Below are 27,889 nucleotides of genomic sequence, written 5' to 3' on the forward strand. Positions count from 1 at the left end.
GTTTTTGTGTATGCACGTGTTTGAAAACATCGGCCCTTCCACGATACGAAATCGAAAATTCGCAATGACAAACAGTACGACATTGCAAATGTATTACATTTCCTTGAGGAAATAAATAGAAAGAAAGTCATCTGTGTAAGCTTTTTGAAAAGTACATGAGTACTTTACCTTTTTCGCAGACATAACTAACACAAAAGATTGTAATTTCTTAAACTATTTCTCGAAAGCATGTGCACTCACACCGGTCAGCAACAAGATGAACGAAATAACAGCCTTGATCTTGGTTTGTGCTCACTGGCTAATATATGCCAGATGATACGCACTGGCACTCGATGCTGATTGGAGAATCAGAACACAATGTTTGCAAACACATGTGGTCACACTCACAAAGCAGAAACGCTGCAGAATTTCTCACTGACGAAACAAGTTTGGTTTTCTTTTAGTGACGCCCAGAATCACTTTTTTTTTGGTGCAAAGAACGAAGTATTAAGCCAAGATACATAAAAATTGCAAGAAATTTTAAGAATGAGAAAAAAGTCGGGAGAAATCCATTGAAAATCAGGTTGGCGGGAGAACTGTCCGAGAGTTGGCAACTCCGTTACTGGGAATAATCTCATATTATTCCCTAAAGAAGGTTACTTTTCTGTGGCCCACCGAGTATAATACAACCAAATAATAGATAGAAGACAACTTAAATTGATTTGTTCATACAAATTTAACATTACTCACTACCATTAATCAAATTTAACACTGCTGTGCATAATTGATTTGTTCATACAAATCAATTATGCACAGCAATGTTAAATTTGATTAACGGATGAAACTGCAAAACGTTACTTAAATAAAATGAGCAGCTTAATTCAAAGAACTTTAATGTCAATTTAATTTATAGATGAATTTACTGTAATCATACACTCAATGAACCATGCAATGTCCAATTTCACTGTTTATAAATTTATAAGAAAATACCATTAATTACTCACAATACCAATTAACACATCTTGCATAAAATTAGGAAACTTTTGTCACGGCAGATTAGCTATATCGTATGTTGTGCACCTATAATTTCAAACTTGCATTTTTTTAATTTTTAGGTGTATTCACCATATAATGCACATCTTTATTTTTATGAAGATGTAGAGCTATTACATATTTTGGAAACAGGAAAAATGAAAAATTAATAATGCCTTCACCGGGAATCGAACTGCGGACCTCAGGAATACCGGCTCGGTGTTCAGACCACTACACACGAAGGCATGCCAAAAAGGTGGGAGAAATACCTTATATACACCCCCTTTTAAAGGGTGACTGGGGTTTTTAGGGGACCCAATCGCCAAATCCTGGGTAGGGAGAAATCATCATTCACCACCCTTTTAGTTCGGGCGCCACTGTAGAGACATTAGGTATTTTGGAAGCAGGAAAGATGAAAAATTAACAATGCCTTTGCTGGGAATCGAACCGCAGATGTCTGGAATACCAGCTCAGCGTGCCGACCATCACACCACGAAGACCTTATAAAGAATCTGAAATATACATGTGCAATGCTCTTATCTTTTGAAGTCATTCATTCGAAGATTTTTCCGAGGCTTTCGAGAGAAAAAGGAAGGTACAATTTGAGTATGAATAGAATTCCGACCTCAATGAATTCGTGGAATAAGGAGTTAAATATTTCCTCTTTCTGTAGTCATTTGTGTAACATTTAATATTTAGTAATTCGTAAATGGCAACATTTAACACTGAGTATTTACCAATTGGTGAAAGGCAATACTTTTGGAAATGTAAAAATAGAACTATGTCAGCACTGCAGTACTCTATAATTCTCCATGCTTATAATAATCAGTTAAAATTATACCCTCTTTTCTTTTATACAATGCCAGGAGTGTTTTGCTTTCAAAATGGAAAGTTTAAAACCACCAGAGCTAACGAAATTTGATGGAAATCTTGCTTCAAACTAGCAAAGATAGCTGCAGTCATTCAAAATACATAAAGTAGCCAGTGGCTTACATAAATAAAGAGACGGGGTGAGTTAATACTTTTCTTCAAGTAATAGGAATTTACAGTCTTGAAATATATAATACATTCCCTGCAGAAGGTAAAGAAATGAAATTAAGACAAAATTTATGGAATATTGTAGAAAAATATGGAAAATTAAAATTTTATTGAGAATGTAAATTCAATGGTCACTGTTGTCATATCTGACCAAATAAGAATATGTTTAGATCCTAGAGATTTTGAAAAGCGATAAACTAAGAACAATACCCTATGTTAACTATAGATGAAGTTGTCACTAAAATGGCAAAAGCAAAAATATTTTCTGCTATAAATACTAATAATGCTTTTTGGCAAATCCAGCTTGACAAAGAAACTAGCAATCTGTATCAATTAAACACATCTTTTGGCAGAAACAAATTTAAAAGATTACCACTTGGCATATGTTCAGCTCCAGGAACTTGCCCAAGAAAATCAAACTAGTAATGGAAGGTCTAGAAGGCATTCAATGCAAATAATATCTTAACATGGGGATCTAATGAAAACGAACATGACCTTCTACTTAAACATAGGTATACAGAGGTATTTTGATACAAAAAGAGATATTAAATTAATTCCAGAGGGCTTGAGAAAATAATCTGAAATTCAGTAAGGCTAAGTGTAAAATAAAAGTTATTCGTGTGAATTAGATATGGCATAATTTAAATGAAAATGGGTTAAAACCTGATTATTTTACAGAGAAAAAAACTGAAAAATACCACAACCTACAGACATGCAGTCTCTATAAAGATTTTATAGGAATGATTATTTACTTAGCCAAATTTATTCCAAATTGAACTACTATATTAGTGCACGATTAAGACGCTTACTTGAGAAAAATTTTCTCTGGTACTAGAAAACAAAAAGCTTTTGAAACACTTAAAGAACTGGTTGTAAAAGCACCCATGTTAAGATTCTATGATGTTGATAAGGATGTAACTCCTTCAGTAGATGTAAGTTCGGAAGGATTAGGTGCACTTTTACTGCAAGAAAATCAAACAAATATTTATGCTGCCAAAGCTCTAACGAAAAGTCAGAAAAATTATGCTCAGCTATAAAAAAAAAATAATTTAACTATTACTTTTGGATGCTCTAAATTTCATCAGTGTGTGTGTGTGTGTGTGTGTGTGTGTGTATATGGCAAACATACTTAAAACTGACCCCAGACCATTAGAAAGCCTCTTTACCTTTTTTAAGGCACCTTGTAGAGACATTAGGTTATTTCGAAGCCGGACATGTGAAAAATGAGCAATGCCCTCGTCCACTACACCGCAAAGGCATGCTAAGAAAGTGGGAGAAATACCTTATAACCTCAGCAATTATAAAGAATGCTGTTAAATTTACAAAAATATGATCTAGATGTACATTACAAAAAGGGAAAGACTTACTAACAGCAGACACTTTAAGTACAGCATTATTTGAATATAACAGAAAATAATGAAGATACAGAAATTTGTATGCTGATTCCAGCTTCTGACAACAAAATTTATGAAATGAAGAAGGAAAGTGAATGTGAGCACTTTCCTTCTTCAGTTCTGTAAATGTGAGTCTACACTAAGTGCTTAAAGAAATAACATTTTGAGAGGTGGGCAGAAAGGAAACATCAGCTGGATCCTTCAGTATTTTGGGACTATAGAGATGAGTCGACAATGGAAATTGACCTTATTTTTTAGAGGAGGAAGGGTAATTATCCCTTTTTCCATACAAAAAGAGATATTAAATTTAATTAATGAGGGTCACTTTGGAATGGAAGAGAACTAGAAATGTTCTGTTTTGCTCACTTATGAACAAGCAGATAGAAGATAAAATTTCAAAATATCCTATTTGTAATGAATATCAGAACAAAGGGAACCTATGATACCACGTGATGTACCTAATTTATCTTGGTATAAAGTTGGAAAGTTCTGTTCTTTGTTAATCTCAAATAAATATGTTTGAGATTACCAAAGATGTACAGTGAAAAAAAAAAAAAAAGAAAAAAAAAAAAAGAAAAAAGAAAAAAAAAAAGATAGTTCTATATCTCCTGTTCTAGTGGGCCAATTGACGAAATTTAAATTGCATTTCTCATGTCTCGAAAGAGCGACTTATGATATATATTAGATTTATATATAGCATTCTTCTAACATAGGTATTTTGACACAAAAATTGGACTTTTTCTGAAATGACGTGCGAATTTTTTTTCCATATTTCAATTCTACTACTCAAATTATGCCTAAATATTATTTTTTTTTTAATTTGGTGAGAAATTAACCAAGAAATTCAAAACTTTATCTTGTCGTATTTTTTTCAGTTTTAGTAAATTATTCTTGGTGAACTTCTTCATTTATAGCAACCTATTTTTCTTCTCTTTTTTCCATTGTAGACGAGCGGAAAAAAGTAATCGCTTATACTTTCAAATAATTTTAACAAAGTGCGTTTGGCATTATTTTTGCTCAAAAAAAGATGCCACATTTCAAAACATTCGATATGTAAATTTATGTACATCTTAGAAAGCTTTGAATAAAAAAACTAATTTTTTGCAGGTGTGCCTAGAAATATATCTACTTCAAGATGATGTTAAAAATTTTATAGGTTATACTACAGAAAGTTTTCCAAAAGATTTATAAAAATTATTTAAAAACACAAATTTAAAAAATAAATCATAAAAAAGGAGAAAGAAAATCTGAAGGCTTTCAGATTTTGAATTATGTCCAATGGGGCATTTTTTTCATCGTTTTGTGTGTTACGTTTATTTATTAAATATCATGTTCTTTGCACTTAAACCATAAAATTCAGTTCAACAGCAATGTCACAAAATAATTTTAAAATGACCATATCTTTAGAATTTCCGATACACAGTTCCGCACGCTGGAGATAAAAAAGTCCCCCCACCCCTGTAGAGTGTTGCCAATGCTTGCTTTTAAATCATTGAGTTTGTTAGGCAAAAATGTTTTACCAAATATGAAATTGATAGTTAAACAAATTCCAAATTTGGACTTTCGGATGCCCATATTCGTAGTAGGATTACGTCATTCAAAATTGGATGACTCTAGGCACCGTTGTTTTATCACAATGCGAGAAACACATACATTTATGCAGTCTTCATTATTTAATTTCTTCAAATATAATACAGGGTGGTAGTATTTAGTGGCAATGATTTGAAAAGTGATACAGTACGAAGTCCGAAATCCGGAATCATCAGGTCTACGGCGATTCTGGATTTGCGGTTTTTCTGGATATTAGATCATTTTTAATCTAGTAAGATGGCATGTAGAAATTATAAAATTAAAAATATGAAATAATGAAGTATTTATGATCTGAAGTATATCAAAATTTACAAAAAAAAAAAAAAAAAAAAAAGCTTAATATTTATTTGTTTGCCTTATTAAACACTTTTTTTCAAGGTAAGTTGTTCAAGTTGCTTTGTTTTTTGTGCTAATCATTTCTCTTTAATTCTGTAGACACACATAATCTCTTGTTCAGTTACATTGTTGAAGTCTTATAACTGCTGTTTTGAGAATTCCAACTAACTTAGCAATCAAAATTTTCTTGTTTTCAATAACTTCTCTGTCACTTTCTTCACTATTGGTAGCGGTATTTTATGGATCTAGAACCATACTACCTATTTCACCATTCATTAACTTGATTGATGATTGAGAAGCATTGTCATCACAATGAAAAACTTCTTTTACATCACCTTCATTTATTAACACTTCTCCACATTTCTTTACAAAATCCGTTAATCCTTTGTTGCTCAGTGTTCCACTACATGGAACACCCAACTTGAATCGTTTCTGAAACAGTTAAATTCAACCCTAAATGGATAAAAATGCCTTATAATACACTTTGAACTTTCCTTTTTAAATAATATGGCAATATATCACCAGGAGACCCAGAATTCTCACCTATGATGTGTTATTAAAATCCATTTATTTTCAAGTAATTTTCTTTTTTTTTTTTTTTTTTTTTTTTTTGTGATAAAAAAAATTTCTATATAATTTTAATGGCTTTTCTCTACATTATTTGTTCTATATTTTTTAAATTTTTCATACCAAATGCATGCACAAAATCATCGAATAAAACAGGGTGTTCCATCATTGGGAACACTACGCCTTTAGCGATCTCATGCATTACGCATCAGAACATCCAATTTAGGAGTAAACATCTTTGTATATGTTTTCTGTTTCCGTTGTTTTTGGGGGTATGAATTCAAACAAAGCAGTATTGAGGGGTAAGATGTGGTTTGTACTATGAAAGCCCCAACATGGGCATCTTGAAATTTTTTCGAGTAGTTTTCAGGCGGGAATTTTTTCAGTAGCTCGAGTCATCATAAAACAAGTTTTGTGTACAAAACCTGCAAAGTTGGTTTGTGCTTCTATCAAAAAGGTGCGACATGCTTTGAACAATTTCACAAAGCTAAGAAATCGAAAAATTTTTAAATATTTTTTTTTTTTAATATAGGACTTGTGCATATACATATATTTATCTCATTTATCCAAATATATTCAAGGATATTGTGTATATCCAGAAAACCACGTATACAGCCATAATACAGTGTTTTTAGATTCTATACAAAAGCTTCTACTAATTTTTGTGCTTCACCACATTGCTCGCTTAGTCATGCCTGTAAGAGCTCTGGCCACACAGTGTTCCACCTCATGGAACACCCACAAAATTAAAACGGTAAGTGCAATTTTTACAAAACTTTACATGTATACCCCATTAAGTTTAAATAGACTGCATAAAACTTTTTTTGTTGAAATTCCGACTGTAAAGTATAGTGCGCCACAAAGGGTTAATTGGAAAATTCCACAATTGTTTTACAATATCTGAAAACCTTTAAAACTAGTGGCTATTATCATGAGCTTGGCTACTAATGACAAGTTGTTCCGTTAAATTTGATCTTGCTTCTATCGCATCCTGAGACAATTAAGCCTGAATTGTATTAGTTTAGTTATTTATTATACTTATGTCTATTTCCTGCACATGGTTAAGGCTTATCAGAGTTCTGAGTAAATTCTCACATATACTTAACCGTTATTCAGGGCCGCCGCTAGATATCTTACCGCCTAATCCAGTCTCTGTGGGTCCTAAATTCTGCGACCCGATGCGGCCGTATGAGCCCTGGCGCTGGTTTCGAGTTTATTGTGAATAACAAATCAGTTATTCTTAATTCAAATAGTCTTAAATGACCCCCCTTTGGGTCTATGAGTATCATCAACAAAATCTATTTTTAGCATATGTAAACAAATTTTTAGTAAATTTTTTCTCAACATTTTTAGTGCATTTAGCTTAAATCTGTAATCATCGCCAAGCGTAATGTCAACATAAATCATCAGATCAACGATGGATTTATGAGAAGAAGCCTAATTAATTTGTCCATCCCCCCAAATAAAAGCATCACCCGAATTCACTCCATTTCACCTAGTATATATGTATACAAACTCTCCCAATACACAAGTAAAACAATTATCACTTCTAACCTAGACTGAATTAAACTGAAATAGAACTTATTTGCCATAAAAATAAATTTTTGCAACAGAGTTATACGAGGACTGCAAGATAATAACTTCGATTTGCACATAACGTTTTGCTCGCTTTGTTATCCTTTTGCCAATTCTGTATTTTTTTTTTTTTCTTTTGAGATTTGGCAACTGACACTTTTATATTGCCAGAGAAAGAAATTCCATGAATTTTTTTTTTCACAATTTTTAGCTTATAGTCAATTTTAACCTGGGGCACAAAAATAAACACTTTTGACATATTTTACTTTTATTTTCATAAAGGCAAGAAAGCGGCTAACACTCAGTAAGAGATATGTGAAGTTTATGGTGTTGATTGATTTACAAGAACACATCTGTCAGAATTGGTTTAAAAACTGTCATTCCAGAGATTTTTTACTTGAAGATGACCAATATTTTGGATGACTTTTCGAAGATGATGACGAAATTAAAGTCGGAATTGTATCAAATTGGTCATATAACTGCGATAAATTGCAAAAAGGTTAAATGTATAATACACAACACTTAAGATGTCCCCAATGCCTTAAGAAGATTTAATTTTTTAAGCAAAATTGCTGATGTGTATATTCATAAAATTGGGAAATCTCAGATAAGCAGTTCTTGGTGCATTTTTTCCCTTTATCTTGAATCGCAAAAAATCACCATATTCCCGTGAGGAATTTTTTTTATGCTAAGAGAAAAGTGGCATCGAAAAGCACTTTCCAAAAATTCCCTGTTCAGCTCAGTATTAGGGAAAATCTCTGTTGGACGCAAATCATGTAAGGTAAAGGTGTAGCATTTACATCAAGAAGGTAAACCATAAAAATAGAACATATTGTAAACAATGAAGTTATTGTTGTGATTAAGTAAAATCTACATACTTTTTTTCATCTTACTATTTTAGATTATGATATATAAACTTTTATACTTTTCTTTTTTAATTCTTACCATTAATTTGAACAAATATCCATAATAATGGCTATATATGTTTGAAAACATGTTCTTTATATAAATGCAGTAATGACACCAAAAATGCAATACATATCACATAGTTAAAGATGAAAGTTTTAAAAAATAAATTATGCATGTATTTCCACAACATATTATATCCTCGAAATGTATTCCAGGCTATTCAATCATCATCCAATCCGGTTTATATTGGACATTCCGAATTCTTTTATGTACATAATTTTGCTTAATAAAGTTAAGAGGGTTATTTTTATTCTTTTCCCCTCCTGTTTAAGTGTGAAAATAGCTTCTCATGTAGGTAAATAAAGAAATGTAATCCTGAATTGCACAACTGCATGAAAACAAGATTTGTAACATAGCTTCTATGGCTTTTCACAACATTATGCAATAGTTTAAATTTCGGAAAGAGACCAAGCAAATAAAATATGGTAAAGTTAATTGAATTTGTCTGTACTTATTCCACAAAAAGCTAAAACATAAAATATTTTTGTGCAGTTTGAACGCTGTCTCTAACAGTGGTTTCAAACTGGCACCCCTCCCCCCCGGAGCAATTTGATGTCGTTGGCGAACGTATTTCAGTTATGCATTTGTTGTAAATACAGTGATACAGAGATTTCTATGTTTTACTTATTTGAAGTTTCAGTTTATTTTGCATTCATTACTATTAAACTTGAATATGAGTAACACGTCAGAAAAATATAAATCTTATTCAACGATTTGAAAATACAAATTTAATTAACTTTTATTCATTTTCTCTGAAAAATTAAAGAAACGCTCACATTTTGGCTAATGGTTAGATTTTTTACTGATATACTCAACTTTTAATCTACAGAATCCTCTAAAGAAATCAGTGAAATATGTTTGACGTAGAAAAATAGCAGAATAATGTTTGTTTATTTTATACTAACTTATTAGCATTTCAAAGTCTGATTATCATTATATTGCATTTTTAATAATTATAATTGAATATAAATTTGATTATGAGGAGTTAAACTGATTTTATGATACAGGGTGTCTTTCAGCGGCCTAATGGTAAAACTGTTGCACACTGGTAGTTCATCTTGGAGTCATGACCCAGCTAACGGGCTTCCCTCTCCTTAAGCAAATAGCCCGGGAGTGCTTTTCATATTCTAAATAATCCTAATTCTATTCATACATGGACATAATTAGAAAAAAAAGCATTTGGTTAGATTAAAAAAATGGACTTCCAAAATTTAAAAAATGTATATGTTCATATGGGAAGTACAAGTAATTTATTTAGAAATTAAATCCTGTTTGTTACGGCCAGACTCCCATATATTTAAATATTAAGTAGATAACTGAATTTTTTTTTCATTCTAATTAGAAATTATTTAGAAATACAAGCAATGAGTTAGAAAAAGAGTATATTTTATCCTATAAAAATAAAATTTTGTTCTGATTAGAAGTGTAATTAATTTATTTAAGTCTATAATTAAAATTTTTAAATAAATTAAAAATTTATTTAGAAATTAATTATATGTAAATACACATGGTATAATGTGCGCCAGCAGCAAGGAAAAGGAGTGTATTTTGTAATTTTCTTGTATAAAAATAAAATTATCTTATTCTAATTACAGCTGTAATTAATTTAGAAAATAATTAAGCTGCGAATTCAAAACGTCTACTGACATGTGATCATCAGAACAAAGATTTATGTGCGAAGTAACAAAACCCAACGGAAAGTATCTACATATAGATAAAAAATATCCATTTCATTTTCCATATTTTATTTAACATGTGGGCTAGCAACCTAAATACTCTTCCCACTGCTTGGAGCCTATCGTCCAAGCTGGTGAATGCAATTTCAGGAACCGTGCCAAGTGCCGGTTATCTGAGTATCCTCATAAAATTAGTAACACAAAAAATTGAGTTTGGCTTAGATTTATTGAAGATCTTAGATTAGAGATCTTTACTTTAAATCTATACCAAACTCAAGGTTGTCGCATTACCAATTTTATGCTTCATTTGGTGTGTTTCTCTTCTGTCTTCAATTATGTAAGAAAACATAATGTTTTAAAAGCACAATGCTGAACTCTTACAATTCCCATCTTTTTTAAGCAAAAACAAATCACTGTATACATGGACAGAACAGTAATGTATCATATAATATAGTATGTATAGTGTTAATGTATCATATGATCCTTATTTAATAGTTCTAATTTATACTTATAGTTATATTCTTAATTATCTTCTTGTTGATGTATACAATACAATAATGACACTTTGGAGTTACAATACATAATGACAGTTTGGAGTTCTTTTTTAAAAAAAGTCACCAACTCACAATAGTACTTACATATTAGTGCTTATCAAAACATAAAACTGAGAAATAATCAGTCCCTTTCCCCAAAGAAACTCAAATTTTTCTTATTAATTAATTAAAAAATTATATTGCATTCAGCTTAAAGCCTTTAAATACTGGTCAATCTCAACCAATATATTCTTAGCATAAATCTCTTTAGCTTATACCATTTACGGTATTGCTCTGTTATCAGCACCTGATTCAGAAATGTATGAACGTTTGAAGGTGTGTATGTATATGCATATACTACATGTGTAAATGTATACACACACACATACATTAGTGCTTATATATATGCATACATGAACCCATACATCAAGCATACATACATTTCTAGATCCGGCCCTGATCAGAACAGTACCCAGTGACTCAAGCACTTTTTACTTTAGCTTATACAAGTTTTAAATTTTAGACATAAATTTTTACTATTTCAAACTGCACAGGCTACAGTGAAACTCGCTGAAAATAAAATCTTCAAAAATAAGGAATATTCAGCTCTGTTGGATCTAATAATTACAGCCACTTAAACAGGAGAATGAAATTTCCTGACTTTTCCAGGTGTGTTTTAAGAAAATTCCAGTCTATTAGTGTTATGCATGTTGGCTGTGCTAAAAGGTAAATTAATTATGGTATTACCTGAAAACACAAAAATTTGGCAATTACATGTCTTATATATATATGCATATAAATATAATTCCCAAAGCATTACTATTATACTTATAATAGGAGTTGTTTTCTCCACTGAGGATTGAAATTAGAATCTGCCCAATCTGGATTAAAAATGTCTTTTTTTTTTCAAGACAAACAAAAGAAATTTATTTAATGATATTTTTTAATAAATTTGGGTATTTTATATTTATTTAGCAGCACACTTAAGCAAAAAGTATGTGCATTAAATTTTGTGATGTTATGTCATCATACTGCTAGAATTAGTTTCAGGATTATGCCAGAGAAAATTTCCTGAAATTCAAAAGTATTATTTACTAATAATAAATAAATTTAAAGGGAAGAAGCAACATTAAATGATACGAATGACATAAAACTAAAGATAATTACTTAAAAATTGAATTAGAATAATCAACGATATTTTAGCGACTATAGTTAAAGTGCCTAGATGGCTGGTTACTATTTTTTTATTTTACTGAAAAGTGACAAATAAAGCATTTATTAAAAACAAAAAAAAGTTTAAAAGATTTTGCGGTAAAATCCCAGTACGGCCTTGGCACGATTTTGAAAATTATTGCCAACACCAAAATGACCCATTTACTATTCATCATAATGTCTCCAAATCTCGTGTGTACCGCACATGGAGGGGTTAGAATAGAATACATGGAGGCAATTCTATTCTAAACAAAGAACGTCTATATAAAAAAGAAAAGGTTCCATAGGCATAATACTCTTAAGGCCCCTTCACACGAGTACGCTCGAAACGTAGCTGACGAACGTGCTTTTACGTCACCAGCATAAAAGCATCCAAACGAGTACGCTTCCAAAGAGTGCGTTTAACCAATAGAATTATTTTGAACAAAAATCATGTGACGCCGTAATATAGCGTCAATACAGCTGTATCTTATTACTTCGATGTGCTTCTGTATGTTTGCGGCAAGTTCTCCGAATGAGATGATTTTTTTTTAAATAGCTGAAACTTTACTATTAAGTGCAATTATTAAGCAGAGGCAAAACTGCAAAAAATGGCAAGAATGGGTCCGAAAGATTTATTTAGAGCAACCTGTTCCAAGAGTTTTTTTTTTTTCTTTTTACTGCCTCGTTTGCAAAATGAATATCCGGAATTATTAAATTCCTACTATTAGCTCACACTCTCCCTATACCTTGTTCAAATTTTCAGTACATAAAAGGCTTTTTATTCATCCACTCAAGTTCAAATACAATTTTTTAAACTTGTAGTGAATGACACGATATTAATACAGCTTTCTCACATATTAAAATTTTTTAATTTTCAATTTTAAAAAATTCTGTTTGTATTTTTATTTATTTACTTATTTATTTTTGTATTTTTTTAAATTTTTCTTTGTGGACCTAAGTAGGAATCGACTTAATTTTTTTTGTATATTACTTGTTTTTTAATCACTTCAGGATGAGTATCGACCAGTTTGACAGACTTGCAGATTTTATTGTATGAAAATTAGGATTTATAAAATTGGTTTGGAATACAGTATATAAAGAGAATTAAATTACTTAATTCTCTTTATATACACCATCCACCATATAACAAAACCAACTTCATATTTTTTAACTCCCCCTGCCTTGGTCTTTTGTTTTTCTTTTTATTTATTTTTGAATTTAGAACGAGGTTCAAACTTTGGACAGTTTATGAGAAATTATGTGCATGATAAAATATGCAATAAAGTAAAAATAAAGCAGAATTTATAGATGATATATGATAAAGAAATGCAAATATATTATTACATAAGGGTTTCTTTTTGCAATGCACATTTTTAAACTAAATTAAAAACAATAATAATGAATAAAATAAGAAATGAAAACAATAATAACAGGTAAAATAAGAATATAATGATTCATGATTAAATATAAGAAACACGTTTCAAAATGAGAAAAGCTAACTGAATTATATACTGTGTACGGGTGAGGTTTGAACTCACCACCTTTCCATTTCCAAAGGGAAGCGTGCTGACCACTCAACTATCTGTGATAGCAGTGTTTATGAAAAATAATGTAACAAGCAGAAGTCACTGCAAAGGTAATTTAATTAAACTTGAATAAATGATTGCTGTATGACACATGTTGTAACTTTCCTCCAAAATTTCGCAATTGTATTTTATATTGAATACTCTTTCACGGTCAACTGCTTTATTTTAGAAGTTGTTATATTGCTGAAGTTAGTTTTTGGTGTATTTAATATTGGGATATTTATAGAGCTTTTTATTACACTTGATACAGCCAATATTTATAATAATTAAGGAGAATTTTGTAAGGCAGAAACTTTGATTTCGTAGAAACAGTAATTTATTTAGGTTCCTATTACTTACGGTGTTATAAATAGGTGAAGCATATGGATATACTGATTGGATCATTGCTTTATATAAATATACAGTTTTCCCCTTTAATGAGAATTTTAAATTTATACCAATATATACGGTTTGAGGAATCTGAAGATGGCATGAACAACGCTGATTATTTTATTGCTGTATACAGTTATGAAATTTCTAAGAAAAAACTCATCTCTGTGGGGTTCTGACGCCATATTTAAACGGGTAAACAAGAAGGTTTTCTGATTATGACATGTGATAAGAACTCGGTCGGCTATTGACTATTCGCGCACGGCGCGGGTGGAAAAGCTGAACAGGAGCGAACTCAGTTTTACGTCTTCTATGTCACACGAATTTACGCCTGCGGCAACTACGTCGCGAGCGTACTCGTGTGGACGGGCCTTTACGCCGCTATAAAGCGGAGGGAAATTTCGTCATGGAATTTGGCGACGGAACCTTGTGGCGAAAATTTTCCTCTGCGATGTGAAGAGGAAACTGAGGAACACATGTCCTTGACAAAATGTTTTTCTTTGACTTTTCACAATAATTTAAACACGGATTTTTCGTAGGTTTTTTTTTTTGGGTGGGGGTGGGGGGTCAAAAAACTAATCTATTAGCTAATTTACTTGTGTGAAAAAATATTTTCTTTTAAAATTAAAAATTTTTAAACAATATTCATTTTATGTCGATATCGTTTTCGAGCTTTGGCGACAGATATTTCGTGCATGCACAGCTGTTTTCCTCTACGTTGGAACGGAGCCACTCCTGTTTCGCACCTTTCCTTCTTAACAATACATATTCTCTGATTCTAACCTCCATAGTACCATATACTAGGATTAAGCCGATTTTGTTTTATACGAGAATAATTATTTTATTTAGTTCAACATGCACATGCGATTCTCTCGAGGTTACTGGAAGCCAAAGTTGCTGGAAACTTGCTTTGCCTTTCTTAGGCTGCTATCACACGTCGGTTTGTTTCGGAAGAACAACTGTTTGGAACAATTTTTCTGCCTTGCCACACAGCCAATCACCATAGATCGCTTTGGGGTTAACGCAGGAGAAACTGGTTCCCCATTACAAACAAGCTGATAGCTGATTGGTTGAAAACGAAGGCCCATATCACACGGCATTTGTTTCACACGAACAACTGTTTCGGACAACTTTTCTGCCTGCTTTACTATTGAAAGAAAGACGTGCGACTTTTTCCTTTCTTTCCAAAAAAATTGCAAGTTGTTCGTTTTCAACCAATTAGCTATCAGCTTGTTTGTAATGGGAAACCAGTTTCCCCGGTGTTAACCCCAAAGCGATCTATGGTGATTGGCTGTTGTGACAAAGCAGAAAAATTGCTCCAAACAGTTGTTCTTCCGAAACAAACCGACATGTGACAGCAGCCTTAAAAGACAATCCAATTAGAGCTGCGAAATTGGCTCTATGCCAGCTGCCCGAATGACGCTCACGCGATACATACATGAACCTTATAACAAATAGACTAACCCAGTGGGCGGGGCTCGCGTCACCGACATGTAGGCAAGAAAGAGTAGGGACGATCTGGTTTACTTTAACACTGAAACCTATGGCGTTTGTATCACATAACTCTTTTTAATTATTAAATGTGATACGTTGTATAGTGATCAGATTATAAAAGCCACAGTTTTTTCCAAATAGGATTTAATATATCTCATTAAAGCACTTTTTACTGCATTTCGCGCATTTTTTTCACGCGTAATTCTTGTACAAATATCTTTACTTTGGTAAAACGGTAAAAACTCTAAGCACAAAATTTATGAACTTAATTTTGCGTACAAATAACGTAAAACTAAATAAGATTTACAGTAGGTGATGCTTTGAAATAAATAAGGTAAAATTAAACAAGATCTGATGATTTTTTTAAAAAAAATTAATGAACCTTTTCAGGTAGTGATTTTTCAAACCATAATAACTTTACAAAACGATCATATTTATTTGATTATATGATCATTAAATTATTAACATTAAAGTGGATTAGTTATTTTAATAATTCATAAAATTCGGAGCATAAAATTTTCTGAGCGTAATGAAGCAAAAAAAACATAAAATCTAGAAGTACTCAGATTTTATATTACGGCCAAAAAGAACCTTTTTTAATGTTTTGTGTGTTACCTATATTTATTGAATATCATGTTCTTCGCCCGTCAACCACATACTTTTGAAAACAGCATATCTTTAGAATTTCCGCACTAGAGATAAAATTGTTATTTTCCGTACAGTGCTCGCTCTGAACTCGTTGAGTTTGTTAATTAAAAATTCGTTAAAGTTTTCCAAAATATGAAATAGATTAAAACAAATTCAAAATTCGGCCGGCCAGATGCCCATGTTCGGGTGGAGGATTACATTATTCAAAATTTGATGGCTTTAGATACTGTTGTTTTTGTCACAGTGCGAGAAACATACATGTATTCATGCAAATTCTTCATTATTTAATTTCTTTACATATAATACAGGGTGATAATATTTGGTAACAACAATTTGCAAGGAGACACAGACATTTATAGTAAAACAGCGTAAAATGCCACTTCGAAACTAACAGCCTTTTTGGCTACCGCCCCTTTGAGCTAATGAATTAAATGAACGGTAAATAAAAAAATTCTTATGCAGAACTAAAAATAAATTTAAAAGAATAATCACTATAAAATACAAGCAAAATTAATTATTATGGTTAAATACAATTTTAATATTAGAATTAAATGTATAAAAATTTTTAAGGAGTCAAAAGTGTTTATCACTATGATGTATTATGAAACATAATTGAAATAAAATTCCTTTATAAAAATTGTGCTAAATACTCATCTATAATTTTATTACAATTTAGAATTTTAAACAAAACTTTCAAAAATTAGTTTTTAAAAATTTTAGTATTTTTTTATGCATTTATACCAATAAAAAGCATAAAAATTGCAAGAGAAAATTGCTTGTTTGAAATTTCCTATTAGTTCAGATTTAAAATATTATTTTCTAAAAGAAGTAGTTACAAATCTCCTTTATAATTATTTTGAACATTAATTATGCTTGATAAATATGCAAAATTTTTAAAAATCAATCTCAGTTTTAAAAATAAAAATATGTAGAAATTCTAATTTGTGAAATGAGGCACTACAACAACCAGCTTTTTCTTGACAATTATACATGCTGCAATAGGCAACCAATGTTAAATTTCTGCAAGTCGTCCCTACTCCTCCAGATGTGATCAAGGTGACAGCCGGCAATGCCTCAGACGAGGGAGAAAACCCGTCTGGGTTAGTCTATTTCTTATAAGATCCATGGATACACAATTTGCCAAGAAGAAAGTGATCACTCCCAACGTCGGCGCAAAACTGGGCTTTTTTGGGAGGATTGCCTTATGAAATTCCCCGACTTTTTGGGTCAATTTTCGAATTTACTGACTTTTTCCAGTTTTAAAAATAGCGTGGCAACCCTGCAATCAGCTATATAATTTGCAATGTTTTATTTACTTCGTATGTAATAAAATTTGTGCATATTTATATATATAAAATATATTTTGCATATATTTAGTGCCTCTTCCCATAAATGGACATCTCTTTGCTATTAAACAGAAATTTATTCGGATTCTAACAGCTGTACTTGAATTTTGACCAATGAGATAATTTCTGTTGTCACACTTCCGGTCGCCATATTTGGAGGGACTATCTTTATATTAGCAGTTGGAATAGTTACTTAAACGCTTTCAAATACATAATAAAATGTATAGTTGAACTAATGAAGATGACTATACAATCCACATATCAGGTACATTTTTGTCCAATTTCCTTCAAATTTTTGTTTTATTCTCGAATGTAATTTGACTTTTGTTTTTATACACTCCCCGTACGATAAAATGGCACCCAATCAGTTGTAGAACAGCATAGTCGACCGTTTGCTTTGATTTTTCAAACTGAATAATTAATTGAATTTGCACTTAACAGTTAATAACAGTCAATAAAATTTATTAAATTTAAGATATTTTTTTAGGATGAAGATTCTAGATGCTTTCAAAACTGCGGTTGTCTAACGGCTGTTTCTCTTTTAACAGGAGTGATAGGACGCCATTGTTATCATACGGGGAGCATATATAAACCAGAAATTAGCAAATGTTTCTTTCATAAATGAGTACTTTTCATAAATATTTAAAATATGTCTAATATTTCAATTCCACTACATTAAAATATATTTAAGAAAATTCTGTTTATACCACAGTCTACCCTCGTTTATTTTAATATTTACATTGTAAGGTTTATAGTAAACTTTTAACAGTTATCTTTTTAGTTAAAGCTACTTTCCTGTTGCTTTTAATTTTAGCTTGCAAATTTCCTGCCAAAGTGCGTTTTTAGAATCGCGGTTAAATGCAAATGAAGTGAAAAGTACTTAAGTCGAAGTTCATCTGACTTCGTTGCCAGAGATTCGCCTTTTGGCTACACTCGGCCATATTTCTGGCCCTTGATAGCTTCATCATTTAACTATCAAGCTAAACCTTATTTTAGCTATCAACCTTATTTTGAGCAATAAAGGGTGATAATTAACCTTCCTTGAGTTTCTGTTTCATGAGCTAAAGCAATTATTAAGTCAATAGATCCACACACACTTTACCTACAACTTCTACATTGGAACCTTATAACATATGTATTATTGATTTAATATTATGTGTCTTATTATTATTTTCATTTACACATACTGAATTGTTCTTCATTTCTTATTTTTCATTATTAGCACATGTATATTTTATTTAATCAGTTTCTGATTGTTTAGCAATGAATCTCGGAAATTAAAGTTGACAGTTAATGTCTAATAAGGCAAAAATAGCATACATATTACTTGATGCATTGGTACTATATATTTGTTCACTTCAAATTTAAAAAAAAAATAGTTCCTTCAAAGATATTTCTCATATCTTTCATATATTATTTTTACCCTTCAAAAGAATTAAGTTCTTATAAAAAATTATAACTTTAACTTAACTATGTTTTTTATAAGATATGATATCTTATAAAAACATAGTACACATACACACGAAAATTTTCAAAAGCTGATTGTGAATCCAGTGGCTTGGAATAAAATTTTTAAACTTTAAGAAACAACCGATTATATGTCTGCAGGCAAATAAAAATATGAGACAAATATACAAAAACTAATTACAGTCCATGCCAAACATACAAAAACAAAGTCTATCAAGCATTACTTCATATTTCTCTCAATTTAACCGAGAAATTATCTATAGAAAAGGCCAGAATCTGAAATTATAAAATGTCTACAGATTTCTTGGGGGAGGGAGATAATATTTAAAATAATATTTCCTATAAACCTAAAATGGTAATTTAAATATTTTAAACATATGTACAATTCATTTTCAAAGTAGTTTTTAAATTTTAAAATTATGACTAACAAAAATAATTTTAAAATTTATCATAGAAAGAAAGAAAAGACTTATGTTAATAGCAGTCACCTGGCTTTGAAAACAGAAAACATAAAAATCTAACTAGAGGCTGGCTCAAAGAACAACTATGAATAAAATTGTGCGTTTGTGTAATGACATTTTCATTACTGTCATATGGTGAAAACTTGATTATCTATCAAGTTATATCAGTGAGAAAATGGTTTGGTTTGATTATGGCTTGATGGTTAAATCCAGCTCTAACTATCAATTTCACCAAAAATACAACGAAATTTAACCATAAAATTCTATAATGACTGGTCATAATCCATACCAATGTTTACTAATTAAATTTATTTATGGACTATTTTATGGTTTCAGTAACGTAATTAAAGCCCTTAAGTGCTTTTAATACAGCATACAGAAGTGAATTCATTGTAGTGGAGAATTCTTGTGATTCTGGGTCAATATACATTTAAATTGAAAGTTTAATATTTCCAGAGAAAGTTCAACTATTTTATCTTTTTTTCATGCCACAGATTAAAAAAAAATGGCATACATTTTTATAAGTTCAGGATAAGCTTCTCTTCTCCTACTTTAACCTATCTGATAAGACCATAAGATTCAATCACTTGTGTGGGTTGTCTTTGTAGAAGACAACAGCGCTAAATTATAGTCAAAATGCAAGATACGTTAGCTTTGAATATAAATATATATGGCAAACATACAGTAAAAAAACTACTGTAATACTGTTACGGAAACCAGATATAGAAATAATTATAAATATTTGAATTTGGCCAGTCAACGTGAAACTTCACCTAATTTTCTTATTCATCTTAACTGTGTTCCTCAATTTCCTGTACACGTCGCGGAGGGAAAAAATGTCGACCAGGTCCGGTACATCACAGAGGGTGAAATTCTCGCCAACAGGATCCGTCGCCAAATCCTTTGGCAAATTTTCCCTCTTCTTTCTAGTGGCGTAGAAGACAAACTGGTTTACATTACATCTATGGAGCCTTTCATTCTTTACATAGATGTTCTTTGACTCAGATAACTGGCACTTGGCACCTGAAATCACGTTTGCCAACTTGGGCGATAGGTGCCAAACAGTGGGAAGAGTATTTAGGTTGTTAGCCCAGATATTAACTACGATAGGAAAAAGGTAGTGTGGTGTATTTAATTATGGCACACTAGGGCAATCTGCCTAAGGTGTTGGGTGCCTTCGTGGAGGACTTTCTAAGGGAAACTGGCTCGTATACACGTTACACATGGGGAAAACCACGAAAACACCCATGCAGCCAGCCTGTTCGCGGGTTTCGAACCATGGACTGAACTACCAGTGTTCAGCAACTTTACCACTTGGCCTCTGGCGGGCCGTAGGGAAAAAGATATTTTCTTTCTATATGGTTGATACTTCGGCAATGGGTGTCGTGACTTTGCACATAAATCTTTGTGCTGATGATCACATGACTCTGTCAGTAGACGTTTTGAATTCACTGTTTAATTGTTTTCTAAATAAATTACAGCTGTAATTAGAATAAGATTTATTTTTATATAAAAAAATTACAAAATATGCTCCTTTTCCGTACTAATGGCTCACATTATCCCATGTGTATTTACATATAATTAATTTCTAAATAAATTAAGTATACTTCTAATCAGAATAAAATTTTATTTTTATAGAATAAAATATGCTCTTTTTCTAAATTATTGCTCTTATTTCCAAATTACTTCTAATTAGAATGATTTTTTAATTATCCACTTAATATTTAAATATATGAGAGTCTGGCCGTAACAAACAGTAACTAATTTCTAAATAAATTAATTGTACTTCTAATAGGAATATATATATTTTTTTTAAATTTATCTCAACATTGTCTATAACATTTCATAACATATAAGTCATTTGTTTAATCTAACCAAATCCTTTTTTCTAATTATGTCCATGTATAAATACGATTAAGATTATTTAGAATATTAAAAGCACTCCTGGGCTATTTGCTTGGAGCGGGAAGTCTGTTAGCCATGGCTTGACTTCGAGACAAACTACAAGTGTGCGACAGTTTTGCCCTTCAGCCACTGAAAGACACCCTGTATCATAAAAGCAGTTTTTTAACCCCTCATAATTAAATTTATATTCAAATATAATTATTAAAAATGCAATAAAATGATAATCAGACTTTGAAATGCTAATAAGTTAGTATAAAATATTAAACACACATCATTCTGCTGTTTTTCTACGTCAAGCACATTTCACAGATTTCTTTATATAGATTCTGTGAATTAAAAGTTGGGTATATCAATAAAAATCTCAACTATTAGCTAAAACATAGGCATTTTTTTATTTTTTCATAAAAAACGAATAAAAGTTAATTAAATTTTATCTTCAAATCGTTGAATAAAATTTATTTTTATATTTTTCTGACGTGTTACTCATATGTTCATATTTAACAGTAATGAATGCAAAATAAACTGAAACTTCAAATAAGTAAAACATAGAAATTTCTGCATCACTGTATTTGTAACAAATGCATAACTGAAATTCATTCGCCAACCACATCAAATTGCTTCAAGAGCCGCCAGTTTGAAAACACTTTTATAGACAATGTTCAGATTGCACAAAAATAATATTTTAGGATTTAACTTTTCATGGAATAAACACAGACAAATTCAAATAATCTTATTCTATTTTATTTGATTCGTCTCTTTCTGAAATTTAAACAATTGCATAACACAGTGAAAAGCTATAGAAGCGTTTGTTACAAATCTTGTTTCCCTGCAGTTATACAATTCAGGATTACATTTCTTAGGTTAACAACATGAAAACTATTTTCACACTTAATCAAGATATAAAGAATAAATATAATCCTCTTAACTTTATTAATCGAAATTATGTGCATAAAAAAATTCGGAATGTAAAATATAAACCTGACTGGATGATTGAATAGCCTGGAATACATTTCGAGTTTGCAATATTATTGTGGAAATACTTGCATATGTTATTGTTTGAAAGAACTTCCGCAGAGAACCCGGTAAATGTCAACATCGCCAACTTTGGCGACAATAGTTCAAACCTGGTAAGTCGATTCATCCTATTCGCTTGTTCGAAAGTTGTCATCGTTCGCATTTGGAGATTTATATTATTCTTCTATTATTTATTATTTTTTCTGAATTTTTTAACAACGAATAGACAGAAATATTTTCGTATAATTAAAAAACTTTTCGTCGATAGATGCCGGTTCTCGGCTCGTTAGTTCGGGATCAAAGGAAGAAAATATGGCGGGAGGGGTGAATGCTAATTTGTAACACGGCTGTTCACGTTGTGTTCTTAATTATTAACAGCTGTAAGCACGCAGAACCATGAGGTTTCCAACCCATAAAATAATTTGTTTTCATAGGCCACAAAAATGTGCACGTGCATTTTAAATAATTAAGGAATGCTTTTACTTTTATGGCGTAAAACTTTAACAAGATACTATATTGTTAATGCTTTTCCAACAATAACCTTTCAGATGATGGCAGGTGTGACATAAATAGCTGATTAAATTGAAATAAAAAATATTATTGATTATCTCACATGACAGAATAGTTTGATGCATCCCCATGGTCATCAAAATTAGCAAACCACTGCTGGTGTAAGGAATACAGTTCGAATGACTCTAAAAATTAATAAAACGTATCAAGTTCTAGTTTTATTAACAATGCTAATGAAGAAAATTTGATTACTGTTGAAGGTTATCTGTGAAATATATTATGACAGGTATTTGTTTTAACATAAAATGCTTTAAGCTGTATGCAAGTAACTTGGAAAAAAAAAAATACTGAAAACTATGTGAAATGGATGTACTAAATGTCATACATTCATTAATTTATCACATGGGCATGGCTCTTACCGAAATACATCAATCAACAGGCAAAGTACTTAAAAATGAAAAAAAGACACTTAATAGAAATATTAGTATTCTGGGTACTATTCGGTTTCGAGGGCCGTAAAAAATCGCCAAACTATTGTTGATGCCAATGCTGTGAAAAATAATTGCGGCAAGAAAGGAAGTATAATAGTAAATAACTATTTAAGATTGATGCTTTAATTTAGATGAAAGATTAATTTCATATAATACTTTTTTATTATCATAATTTATATGAAAAAGGCTAAACATGACTGAATGGAAGCATAAGAGTAAATAACTATTTCAAATCATTATAATTTATATAAAAATTGCTAAACATAACTGAATGGATGCCTGCATCGCTATTTCGCTACCGACTTATCGCTAAAGCATAATTTCATCTCGTTGGTTGTTCAAACGTAATTTTCTATAATGAATGATGCCTTTTCTTTGAAAAAATTCTCGGTAAAGTGCAGAATCGCCCACTTATTTGTTTGCCGCTTTTTACAAGGGTAAAAACAATTGGACCTTTGTCATTTTTCTTTTACTCTTTAAGTGAAAATAAGTCGAAGTGTACATAGATAAAGTCAAAGGTGTGCACAGCACCATTTTTGTCCAATTCTGGGATTTTTTTTTAAAGTGAAAATAGGTCGATGTGTATTCTTATCGAGTATGTGATATTCTTAAAAACGTGTCAAGCAGTGGGTGATTCTGCACTTTACCCAAAATTCTATTGCCGAGTTTTCTTCAAGGGCAATTCTCAAATTGTTAAATCCATAGGATATCAAAAAAGGATTTAAAATCAAAAAAGGATTTTAAAATTAAACTAGTATTTCAATGGCGTCTTAAGAAATATAGAACTATATAAAATTACGCAATCTGAAATTAGCGTGTACGCTAGATTTGGCGCGCTGTTTAAATGGGGGCATCTGCTAGATTTGGCGCTTTTGCGCATACATTTTCGCTGAAATTTTTTTACGGCCCTCGAAACCAAATAGTACCATATGCTGTATGAATTAGAGAAAATACATACAAGTATAATGTAAACGTAAGCATAAGAATACTAATTTTTATTTTTTAAATGAATTTTTACTTCCCGTTATGTTTAATATATTGTTTTCTGTCTAATGTTGAATTTAATACAAATTTATTTTCGCATATCACGTTTAACTGGTTAGTTTTACATCTACATGCTTATTATCTGTGAATTTTTACTACCATTGTCTGCTAACTTGAATTTACATACACTAAAAATCACGTTTACGGCTCATCCTTGGTGAGTAAAAATGCAATGGTGCCAATGGGTTCTCTGCGGATGAAAACCCTATTATTTTAATCTTTCATTATTAACTCTGTGATATATATTGCATTTTCATGATCATTACTGCATTTATATAAAGAACATATTTTCAAACATATATAACCATTACTACGGATAATTGTTCAAATTAATGGCAAGAATTATAAAAGAGACATATAAAATAATGCTGGAGTTATATATATCATAATATAAAATACCAAGATGAAAAAAGTACGTACATTTACTTAGTCACAACAATAACTAATTGTTTACAATTTGTTCTGTGTAAATGGTTTATCATCTCAATGCAAACGCTACACTTTGCCTTACGCGATTTCGTAAAGTCTTAATTAAATTACTTGAGTTCGAAAACAGGAGAAATTAAGCAATGCTTTTACCAAGATTTGAACTCCAGACCTCCCGACCGGACATGCTTACACCTGAAGGCACACAGTATGCAGAAAGACAAACACACACACACACACACACACACACACACACAAAAAAAAAAAAAAAAAAAAAAAAAAAAAAAAACAGGTAAGACAAAGATCATGAGCTTCTTTGTTAAGACATAAAATTATTGAAATTCTGTCTACAAAGCTATCTTTGTGTACAAAATCTCTTTTGTAAGGTATTTTGGATGTTGATGAATGCAAGCTAGAATTTTTAGTAAATTTGTACCTTTACAGGTCATGCGGTTCTGGGCAGTGTTTAAGAAATATCACATTCTTACAAAATCAATTATCAGTCAATTAATTCACAAAATATTACAAAAAAAATATGGAAGTTGTTTGGTGTAAAAAGCAGATTTACTAAAGTATTAAAAATAGAATGGACTGAAAAATAAAATTAACAAAGGCATGATAAAAGCGTACAAATGCAAGACTTCATTCTGTCATAAAATAGAGCAGTTATAATAGCTCAGAGATGTATTCAAGAACAATACTTTAGCTTCTCTATTCAAAGAGGCTCCAAATTTTGAACATTGCAGATACTAAGTATGAAAACAGAGATATCTTTAAAAAGTATATATGTCTATTATTATAAAGTGGGATGCTCTCAAAAGTTCAAGTGACAAGAACCTCCACTTTAAAATCAACCAATGCACTTTTTTAATTTGTTAACATGCTCAATTTTTAAGAAAGTTGAAATGATTTTTGGCCTTTTTAAGGATGTATGAAAAAGGGCCTGCTTTTTCTAAACTATGAACTTGTTCAAAAGTTCCAAAGGCAAGAAAGACACTGCTTACTATACTCAAAACAAACCTTAAAATTCTTACCTTTTAATAACTACTGCTTACGATTATGTTCCAGTAATCAAAACTATTACAATATTTTGTGACATGAAACTGTCTCAATAAAGCAGTTTTTTTTTTTTTTTTTTTTTTTTAAATTTCATAAAACATAGTACAAAAGTTCAAATTCTTACATCTTTGAAGTACATCACAAGTTCCTCAGTACTTAGAATCAGTGGCAACAATCTTTTAACATTATATTGATCAAAATCCTACATTACAATATAAACAGCACTGATTGATCGAAATTTTGGATGTAAATTAGAGAAAAATTAAAAACGATTTCGAAACGGCTGAAAAATTTGTAAATTGCAATATGACAACTATTTTCATCAGAAAGACAAAACACTTCAGACTTCTAACCCACAGTCACTACTAAATACATGTATCTTAAATACAGTTTTAAAATTATCATCTTTATTCTTTCTTCTCCCCTTCACTGCAATAAAAATTTCCACAAAACACCGGCACGCGTTACCACTTTAAAAACTGCACTGATCTGCAGCATTTCAAGGTTCATGTCTTATTATTTCTCGTACCTTATATTCATAATACATTTTTTATTACGATTCAAGAATTTAAAGATACATGCGCTACAGATCACTTGCCTACAACTCATATCAACCAATTCAACAGCACCGGTTCATATCAGCCAGTTCGGCAGGCGTAATTATGAAATATATCCAATAAAATAACAAAAACAAATGTACAGTTTCAGAACTAAAAAGAAAAGAAACTTAATTGCTGATATAAAAAAATTATGGAAGATAAATTTAACAAAAAGCTAACATCTTACCCGCAAAATGGTTCGAATTCAAATACCAGGATTAACGTGAGTACAATGACAAGATTTATAGCGCGTTATTGCTCAAGGAACGCCACAACAAGTAGAAAATAAGACATGAAACAGCCATAGGAGGCCAGAAACTAGCATTAAACTTCACAACCGAGTTTATAATGAAATCCTGCAATATATTTGCACGGCAGCCGTACAGTTAATTTTATTAGAACACATAAAATATTTTAGCGTATACAAATGTTCCATTTGCATATTTTTGTCCAACTTCATACTGCCTATCGTAATATTTGCTTTATTTTTATATTTAATTTAATATGTATTGTGTTGCTTTCTGTTAGTTTAAATAGCAGGTAAAATTGATCCAGAAAAGCAGGTGCAAAAAGATGGTGTTAGGAATATGTTTTTTACAATGACCTGACTGTCGTTTTAAGAATACATTATTATTTTAATTTTATTTTTATTTCCTTGTACGCGATTGTATCCTGAAAATCTTCGGGTACAGGGCCCTGGTCTGGACACCGTCGAGGTGGAACAGTCGCGCTTTGCGATCTACTCGACAAAGAGCTAATCTCCTATCATCATCTCGATCATTACAGAAATCGACGCATCGGAAATTTTACCGTCAGCTGTGTAGTTGCCCTTTGACTTTCTGACTGTCGTTTTAGAGCTAAACTAAAGACGGCGGAGGTCACGAATAATTTTTGGAAGTGTACGTAACGGATATTTTAATTTAAGACTTGCGAAAAACTCGAGTATTTCGTGACAGAAGTAACGAATCTGATGACGACGATGCTAATTTTTGTTGGATTATTTCGACTTACCAAACGTATAGCATGAACCCTTATCAATAAATTAAGGCTGTGCATTCCCAGAGCATCCACGTCAAAGACAGCAATAACTCTTAAATTAAAGTGCTGGATATGCGCAGTCCCGGATCTAGGGGGGGGCAAGGTGGGGTCTGTGACCCGGGCGGCAAGTTCAAGAGTGGCGCTGGAATGTTGTCAAATTTTGATGCAACATTAGTAGTTTTAAAGCCAAGTTTAAAACCTCTTTTAAGAATATTTATAATTAAGTGCTCGAAACCTTTTAATGGAGCAAACAGTTTTAAAAGTAAGCTAAGTACAGCCGAACACGACTTTAAAGATAAGATCAGAGAGAGGACAATAGAGGGACTCCAGGTGTCACTGAAAAAGTCAAAGTACCCTTTTCCTCTGCCAACCCAATATGCAATTTTATTAAAAAGGTACTCCGTAAACGCCTTGGTCTTTGGTCCCTGTAAGTGACGCCTGAAGCAAAGAATCTATGTATCTTTCCCTTCAACTTCTTTGCCTAGAGTCCCTCTGTTATCCTCTCTTCTGACGGCAATATTCAAATGAAAAAGAGAACGATAGCATAGA

At 31.3% G+C, this 27,889-nt stretch overlaps 1 protein-coding gene across 2 annotated transcripts in view; it reads right to left on the reverse strand.

Moving 5' to 3' along the window:
* The window catches only part of LOC118180854 (uncharacterized), a 117,736-nt gene extending 91,116 nt beyond the window's left edge, over nt 1–26,620 (reverse strand). Inside the window, exon 1 of one of the 2 annotated variants that reach the window (XM_085809612.1) lies at nt 26,490–26,620. The gene's annotated coding sequence lies outside the window, so the exon portion shown is untranslated. Of the gene's footprint in view, nt 1–22,786; nt 22,809–26,489 lie in introns of those variants that run through there. The other variant, XM_085809613.1, reaches the window with a different exon arrangement.
* Between the last annotated feature and the right edge of the window lie 1,269 nt (nt 26,621–27,889).

Source organism: Stegodyphus dumicola, chromosome X2 (genome assembly GCF_044657685.1).
Source record: "Stegodyphus dumicola isolate Sdum_Otavi_A_Nest chromosome X2, ASM4465768v1".
Classification (NCBI taxonomy): domain Eukaryota; kingdom Metazoa; phylum Arthropoda; class Arachnida; order Araneae; family Eresidae; genus Stegodyphus; species Stegodyphus dumicola.